At 47.6% G+C, this 8,961-nt stretch overlaps 1 protein-coding gene across 7 annotated transcripts in view; it reads left to right on the top strand.

Moving 5' to 3' along the window:
• Positions 1 to 3,823: 3,823 nt before the first annotated feature.
• The window catches only part of CUL1 (cullin 1), a 106,124-nt gene continuing 100,986 nt past the window's right edge, over positions 3,824 to 8,961 (top strand). For 2 of the 7 annotated variants that reach the window (XR_013524174.1, XM_035254493.3), the window contains exon 1: positions 4,091 to 4,209. The gene's annotated coding sequence lies outside the window, so the exon portion shown is untranslated. Of the gene's footprint in view, positions 4,003 to 4,090; positions 4,210 to 4,354; positions 4,482 to 5,136; positions 5,585 to 8,961 lie in introns of those variants that run through there. The other 5 variants (XR_013524173.1, XM_035254492.3, XR_013524175.1 and 2 more) reach the window with 3 other exon arrangements.

The following is an 8,961-nucleotide window of genomic DNA, read 5'->3' as shown; positions in this document are numbered from 1 at the left end:
TCTGAGGTAAGGTAGAAAAAAAATCATTAAATTACTTCATCTCTTTCCTGGTTCCTTTGAACACTAATCTAGTTTAATTACTCTGCATAGTTATAGCATATTTGTAGCTGCTTTTGTAAACAGAACTAGTTTTTTTTTTTAATAACAAATAATGTATATTTCATGATTTGGATTAAATAAGGTTTACTTTAAAAATTATCACTGTCAGCATAGGTAATATTTATTTAGGATTTAACTTACAACAACCTTATATGAGATACTATTATTATTAATTTATTTATTTTTTGAGACAGAGTCTCATTCTGTCACCTAGGCTGGAGTGCAGTGGTGCAATCTTAGCTCACTGCAACCTTTGCCTCCTGGGTTCAAATGATTCTCTTGCCTCAGCCTCCTGAGTAGCTGGGATTATAGGCATGCCACCACACCAGGCTAATTTTTGTATATTTTGTAGAGACAGGGTTTCACTTTGTTGGCCAGGCTGGTCTCAAACTCCTGATCCCAAGTGATCCACCTGCCTTGGCCTCCCAAAGTGCTGGGATTACAGGTGTGAGCCACTACACATGGCTGAGCTATTATTATTATAATCCCCATGTCACCGATGAAGAACCTGAGGCACAAAGAGGTTAACTTGCTCAAAGTTCCCCAGATAACAAGTAGCGGTGCCAGGAAAGAAACTCTGGCAGTTTCAAGTTCCCTCCCTGCCACTTCCCAGCCAGCTACTTTTGATTCAGTAGATCTGGAATGGGGCCCTTGGAATTAGAAGTTAAGTCCCCGGGTGATTCTGAAGCAAAACCAGGTTTGAGAACCATCCTGTTAATTCACTTTGCACTGGATGGCTAGTTACTTACCTGTGTCTTAGAAATAATCGTTCATATAGTTAGTCAAGTAACACCATACCCTTTCATTTCAGTAGTAAGCAAATTTGCTCGGAATCCGCTTCAGCGTTCTTCAGGCACAGTGCTGAGGGGGCAGATGAACATTACGAAATTGTCTCTGACCCCACAGCACAGACCACCTAGTTTAAAGGCACATGTGAGAAGGCAATCAGGGAGAGGTCACAAAGCTTGAGTAGAAGGTGTAAGGTGGCGGGCTTCCTGGGAGGGGGGTGTGAGCTGGATCTTGAAAAGTGAGCATGAAAAAAAAAAAAAAAGAAAAGTGAGCATGATTTGGAGTTGGAGGAGAGAAGGGGGAACAGTACCTGTTAGAGGAACAACTGAATGGCATTGAGAGTTCCTTTTGGGAAGTAGCAGGAAATAAATTTGGAAAAGCAAGTTAGGACAAGATATGGTAAACCTTAAGTGCCAGGTCCAAATTTGGATTGAACCCTACACACAATATGGAACTACTGAAGTTTGGAAGGACAAAATTATAATGATGAAGGTATCAATTTACAAGGAATAATCTGCCATCAGTCATGACACAAGCGGAAGGATAAAGAAGAGGTAAGAACCAGGAAGAGCATTTAGAAGGTTAAAGAACCAACAAAAGTGTGGGAGAATATCTTAGTAAAGGAGTGGATATATACAGAAGTGAGTCACCGGGTCACATTATGCACTGATCAGGCTGAGCGATTTCACGCAAATTGCCTAACATCTCTGAGCCTTAAGTTTTTTTTAAATGAAAAATGGGTATGATGATAATGACTGACTCAAAACAGGCAAAGGATTTCTCTAGGATGGTGACAGCTCTGGGATACAAGGTGAATGGGCCAGGATTTTGAGTTTGTTTCCAGGTCTGCATGAATTAAAGAATGTGCTATGAATGGCAACAGGCACATTCACTTTGTGGAAGATGAGGGGGGACTAATGGCTGGTGAATGTTCCACGAATTATGAAGAAATTACTCTTTACACTCTTATGATGTAGGTATTTTTATCCCAAATTAACAGTTGACTTAACTAGAGCAAAAATTAGTAATTTGAGTTACTGGATATGACTCAAATTTGAGTAACTGAATATAAACCAAAGCCCACTAAAATCTAAAACTTGGGCTTTTCCAACTAGTACATCATATTGTCGAGTTGAAAGTTGTATTTTATGTCACTGCTTTTGGCCTAATGTTCTAGTCTGTTCAGACTATTTTGAATTTTGATTCTGACATCCATCAAATTAATTATCCCTCCAAACTTTGGGTCATCTGAGAGGGACATCGATTTTGCTGAGCTGGGGGAGAAAGATGGAGGAAGGAGGTTTTAAAGTAGAAAGGGAGCAGCAGGTGGCCTTGACCTGTTAGGCAGGAGGCAAGGTTATCTGCCCAAAGTAAATGCAAATCTGGTTGTTAAGTGGACATAAAAGTCAATGGAATAAATTTGCTGCTAAGAATGATCGTGTAGGCAGGTGAGGGTAAAGAATAGAAAGGAGTTAAGAACCAGGAATCTCGGAGGCAGTGAGAAGAGGGAGGGTGGTGTAGGTGAACCAAATACTCCTATTAAGAAAAAACAGAGGGCAAAGGAAACATACAATAAAGGGAAGGCTGACCCACTCAGCCTTTCTATTAGCTGGAGGAAGTCACAGAATAGGAGGCCAAGAATATTTCCCACCCCAACACCCTGCACAAATGAAAGGATTATGACATACCTAAGTGACAAATGCATTACTATTACAGATACTTAGATGTAGACAAAATACATTTTTTTTTTTGAGACAGTCTTGCCCTGTTGCCCAGGCTGGAGTGCAATGGCATGATCTCGGCTCACTGCAACCTCTGCCTCCCAGGTTTAAGCAATTCTCCTGCCTCAGCCTCCCAAATAGCTGGGACTACAGGTGTCTGCCACCACACCTGGCTAATTTTTTTTATCTTTAGTAGAAACTGGGGGGGGGGGTCACCATGTTGGCCAGGCTGGTCTCGAACTCCTGACCTACGTGATTCGCCCACCTTGGCCTCCCAAAGTGCCGGGATTACAGGCATGAGCCACCGCGCCCGGCCAAGACATTTCGATAGAGGGGATCACATAGACCAGTGGGATGTTTCTTCTGAGACAAACCCATGTTATGCAGTAAACTGTGGACTCTGGGGACAGCCCTCTGCTCTGACTGAGGCCTTCTGTCCCGAGTGGTACTGGAATCTGTGTAGCATTTTAGTTTGGAGGAAACAAAATTACACTCATCACATCTTTTGCCCAGATGACAGAATTCGAAATCCCCCGGGGGTTGTTCGTGGAATGAGCCGCTCGGTGACGTTGTGAGCCGTGCTATTAATCAGCCATCCCTCACTAGGTGCGGGGGGGCCACCACGCTTCCTCCAGCCCGTCACCATAGCAGCAGGTGGCTATTTGTGCTGCCAAAATTAGTATTTAGTGTGAATATTCCAAATAGCCAATTATGACAGTTAATTTCAAATGAGATGACTTCGAACTACACGTGAAAATACTATTTTACATCATGCCTCATGCCATCCCTATATGTAATCAAAGCCTTCTAGTTTTGATTTGTCCTTCCAAAGACCAAGGGTAGAGTAAATGTCAAAATCTGCCAAACAGCAGTTAGTGAAAGAGTCTGAAGAGGGAAAGCCTAGTTAGGTTTGACCTTAGAAGTGATTTTTAAAAAGAGACACATAGATAAAATGTGTCTGGAGCCAAATCCTAAGGCCTGCAGGTGTTAAGGGGGGGGTCGAGAATCAGCTGCACGTTCCTTGGAAGTCCGCGCCGATTCTGGGAGGCACCTGGCCACCTCTGACTTTCTGATCTGTGGTGCATCCCCCAGTCCCGGTCGACAAAAGTGGGGAGTCGAGTTCCAGGCCAGCGGGGGACGGGGGTTGTGCGCACAGGGGAGGGGCAGGAGGACTGCGAGCCCCTCTCCTTTGGGGTGCTTCGGGCCCTTTCTTCAGAGGCTGGTGGTGTCCCCGACCCAAGCAGCTCATTCTCGCTGGCGAGGTCCGAAGTGGCGGGAACGGGTCCTCCGCGGCGGCCCCAAGGCGAGGGAGGCTGTAAAACCTGGCGGAGGATCCAGCGCGCCGGGTCGGGGATGGCTCGGGTGTCAGGGGGCAGGGGCCGTGGGCTCGCAGGTAAAGAGCCCCACGTGAGCGGGGGCCACGGCCACAGAAGGGGCGCCCCCGGGGCGGCGGGCGGGCGGGAGCTTTCCGGGCCCCTCCCGCGTCTCGGGCTGGCGGGGCGATGGCGACGACGGTTTCCCGGCTCCCCCGCCCCGGACGCCGATGGCGGTGCGTTCCGGCCCTCCCCCAACAGCTTCTCCCCCGCGGTCGCCGGAGCCGGTGAGGCCGGGAGGGCGGGGAGCCGTGGAGAGAAGGCGAGAGGGCGGAGGTTGCGTGGTGCAGGCGGCGGCGGCGGCGGCGGGAGGAGGAGGGCCGGGCGGGCAGGGGAGGAGGAGGAGGCGGGCTCCGTGTCGCACGCAGCTCCAGGCGGGGCAGCCCGGGTGGCTGAGGGACGCAGCCAGACCTTGGCGGGACGGGGCTTTCGCCGGGGCCCAGGCCCAGCGACCAGGCGGAGGCGTCGCGGGAGCCTTTTGGGCACTACGGAGATGCGGGTGAGTGTCGGCCGCCGCAGGGCCGAAAGGAGGTGGTGGCGGCGGCGCAGGCCCGGCCCCGAGCCGCGGTGTCGCAGTGACTCGGGCCGCGGTTGCCGAGCCCAGGCGCCGGGCGAGGCCTGAGCCGCCGAAACGCGGCCGGGCAGAATGGCGGCCGGGCCCGGGGGCTCGTGGGCGGAGGACGCCGGGGGCGGCAGGGGAGCGAGCGGGGCTGGGCCCTGAGTCACCCCGGACGGGCCGGGGCGGCCAGGCCCGGACTACGCACTGGGAAAAAGCCCGATTCATCGCGCCCAGAGGCGGCGGCCTGGTGGCGCCGGCCCCTTTCCCCGTCGGGACCGGGCTGGGTCCGCGGAGGCTGGGCCGGCGTATGGCCCCGGGCGACTTGGGCGTTCGCGCCTCGCCTCGTGAGGCGATCTCCGCGGGACACCGGGACCCCATGCCCTTGCCCCTTCTCGCCCTCACGACCACGCTTCTCCTCGGCGCCGCTTTCCGGCCGACGCGTGCCCTCCTGTGAGCCCCGGGCTCGCGCGCGCAACCAGCCGCCAAGCCGGGCTCTCTCGCTTTCCGGTTCCCTGCCCGCGGCTCTCGGGTTCCGCGCCTGCATTATTGCGACCGTGCAGGACGCTATTATTGGCTAACAGCCGTCCTTTTGCCCAGTTGTCCTCGGGGAGCGGGCTGGGCTGGCGCTCAGAGATGGGAGCCCGGCGGCAAAACCGAACGGAGCCCCACGGCGCCCGCCTAGCGCTCGCGAGTCTGGCCGGGCCCTGCGCCGCGGCCTCGGCGCGCCCCCGGCCCCAACGGGAGCGCGCGCCATGACCCTGGAGGTAACCGGGCGAGCGCAAGCTGCGGGGACTTGGGGTCCCCAGGCTCGGGGTTCGTGCGATTTTTGCCCCAAGATCTGAAAGACCCCTGTTTCTGCCACCGGTGCAATATTGTGTAGCGCAGACGTAAGATAATTAAGAAAGAGAGGAATGCTTGTAGACACTGCTTGAAATGAATCCCCAAAGTTAAGGTTTTCTGCCTGGCTGGCTTTGCCAAAAAGAGGATTCTCTTTTCCGACTGGGTCACTCTCGGTTGCTTCTGGTTCGTAGTAGGCGTTCGTGGTAAGTGCACAAATGCTGAATTGCAGTCTTCTTAAATATTTATTTGCTCAGTGTAATTGCTCTTTCCTGTAGTAGCATTAAAATCGTCAAAAGTTCTGAGTGGAGTAAACGATCACACTTTTTGGAATAATCTTAACGAAGCGGCAGAAGAGAAACTAGATTCCTTTTTTACTTCAAGCCAGGAGCTTCTAGGACCTAACGCCTCGCGGAAGTGTGTGCAGTTTTAAGTTTAACACTTCATTTCATGGTGCACCCGAAAATGTACCCAGTTTTTTGAAATCCTGGAGAGTGGATTATGTAGTAAAATATGTAATGACATTTAAAATGTAAAACCAGTCATTTTGTTTGAAAACAATATTTGGCGATGAGATTTTTCTTTGTTTAAAGGAGGTTTTTGGATATTGGAAAATGTTTTACTTCGAGGTTCTATTTGTTGTTTTCCATGGTGAGTCGAAATAGTTGCATTGCATTTCAAATTCCAAAGCATGCAAACACAAGACTGGCTCGCTTTAACTCTATTATGCCCATTTTTGGAGGTTTCAGGAGAGTGTTCCTTAAGCTTGAGAGGGATGGCTGAATTGCTTTCTAAATATGTTAAACTTCTTTCCTCATTGGCTTCATCTTTTAAAAACTGTTTTGTCAGACAACAAACCAACTTTAAATATGCTAGGGTTTTTCACCAATTTGTAAAAGCTTCCTTCCTTGAGAGCCACATGCTCAGGTCCTTCCCCACCCCCCACTCCCAATGTGTGTACCACATCAGAAGACAGACACGCATGCCTGAGCTGATTCTGCATGGTTTCCTTAGATATTATAGTTCATTAGACTCTTGCCACTTACTGAATGTTATCTTCTAGCTGTAATTAACTACAATACAGCCTTATTTCCCATACATTTCCGATTCTGAATTCCTTCAGCGCAGGGGATATTCCCTGTTTATTTTTGCGTCTCCAGAGTAACAACTTGGTTATGGTGGTGCCTCAATTGCTTATTTTTGAATGAGTGAGTTTTCTGGAATAATTCTAACTTAGTGTTTGAAAACATGCCCTGATTGTTGGCTGCAGAAAACACAGTCGTTGCACTTAAGCCGGTTAAGAATGCAAGCTTTATTATACACTTAAGTAAAATCGATTCTCTCATCTCTCCTTTGCCACTCTCCCTTCCCATTTCTCCACTTCGCACCTCCCCACAGCCCCCCAGTATCTAGTACAGGGCCCCAACAGAAAAATGCCCAGGTTTTCTATACCTGTGAAGTCCAGGAAAGTGCCAAGAGAGAACAAGTTGTGAAACTTTAGCTTTCTTTCCCATTAAAACTAGTTTTAAGATGCGGAATTTTTTTTTACTTTTTTTGGAAACACAATCAAACGCGATCAGGATCAGGTCCTCCCACCCCCGGTTGAGTATCCAGCTTTGCCTTTGAAATGAAGCAGTTTGGTAGTTGAGGCGTCTCCTTGTTGGAAAGGTGAGGCCAGCCCCTTGGTTCTGCTGAAGTGGGATAGGAAGTTGCTGTGGGAGGAACCATCCCTGGGTCACTGAGGCCCTTTCATCAGAATATCATTCCTAGTATACCCAGAGGCATTGTGTCTGTCTTTCAGCATGGAAAATTAAAATGAATGTACTTTAAATTGAGGAGTTGTTACTTGCCATTCTTCAAATTAAAAACATTAGGACCATAAGAACTTATGAAGGTGTTTTGGTTTGTTTTGTTTTGCTGTTTCAGCCCTTTGTAGGTCCCAAAGCCATGACCTTGAGTCACTCTGGAATAAAGTGTCTTTGGGGGACTGTCAGGTTCATTTTGAACTTGTTTTAGGTATGTCTGGAGAAAAGAGTTAACCATTTGAAGGGCCAATTCTAAGTTTGTCTTGCTTTTTAAAAATATCTGGGAGTTTATCCGTGTGTTTGCTTTGCAAATGAAGAAATGAACATTAAATGGGAAGTAGATCCAATTTGGGTAAAAGTCTTGTGTTTGCCGAGGACATAATTTCCTCTTTATAGAAGTTTCTTGTTTATAAAATGAACATTGAGTAAGCACACTATAAACAGGATGATAACATTTAATGACTTAAGTTTTTTATTCATGCATGGAGGTATTTCACTTCTAAAAATTCTGTGATGGAGAGATGTAGTCATTTATTTTTGCTTAGGTATAGAGCGTCTTGATTTGGGAGAGAGGACTTGAGTCTAGTTAAAGCTTACCTTTGCAGGGCCAGTATTTGCTCATTTGTGAAATGAGATGGTTTTTTAATTGACATTGTTGATTTCCTTAGGCCCTCAAAGTATGTGGATTCCATGGGAATGCCACAGCTTTGAACATTAACAGCATTTTGGGAAAAACGGTCTCAAAGAACATCAAGTATTGTATTCATGTTTGAAAAGCAGGGTTGTGAAGCCTAAGTTTGATGTATATTTTTTCCCTTGGGAAACATGGACCAAGTAAGCACTGTTCTGCCCTTCCTAGTGTTCCCTGCACGCTTCAGTGCTGTTGCAGTTCCATTCAAGATGTGACTCTTTGCCTTTTCTTTCACTGACGGCTCAGGGAGCCTTCCCTGGGTTCCCGTGGTGTCCTGCCTGTGTCACTATCACAATATTTAACCTTTTGATTGTACTTGGTGGTTTCTCCCACCAAACTGCCCTCCTTTGGGACAGGGAGGCTGTGATAGCATCTGTCCCCAGTGACTAGCGTACTGCATGCGTCAACATTCACGTACAGCCTTCCACTGGAAATCCTTACAGTGCCCACTGAAGTGTAGTCACTATGGTTTAACCCACTTTACAGAATACAGGTGAAGGAGCTGAGACTTTGAGCGGTGAAGGTCAGGGCTAGGAAGGTGGTTAAGCCTGGCTAACTCCAGAGCTCAAGCTTTTAACCAAATGTTCCCTGAGGGTTTGACTGGTTTATAAAAGGTGGAAGAAGACTAGAAGAGACTAAAATGAAAAGCTTTAAAGACTGATATCTGATCATTATGGCAGAATTCATTATGCAGAACTGTGATCTGCTACCAAGAATGAGCTTATTCTTCCTGGTCTTTTTGTAACATTGTGGGAGAGTAATTGGGCACTGATAGCATAGACATGAACAGTTCTGGAACTTTGGGGCTATTGTTAAATTGGGTGTGATGTTATGACTCATTGGCCTTGCAAAAATTTGTAAAACCATTCAAGACAGTTCAAATCTAACAAGCTTGCAATGTTTTTTAAAGGCCTGTGTCAGAAAATACTTTGGAAAAGAGATTGTATGAAATGGATGCAGCCATTTAAAATACACTGTGTATTTTAAATGTATTTTAAAATACATTTAAAATAAAGTGTGTATGTACTAATGAAGATATTTAAAGTAGTAAAAATGGCTGTCATTTTAGGGGGTGAACTTGGGTGCT

Source organism: Callithrix jacchus, chromosome 11 (genome assembly GCF_049354715.1).
Source record: "Callithrix jacchus isolate 240 chromosome 11, calJac240_pri, whole genome shotgun sequence".
NCBI classification, from domain to species: domain Eukaryota; kingdom Metazoa; phylum Chordata; class Mammalia; order Primates; family Cebidae; genus Callithrix; species Callithrix jacchus.
Note: the sequence above shows the minus strand (reverse complement) of the source record. Positions and strands in the feature narration are given on the sequence as shown.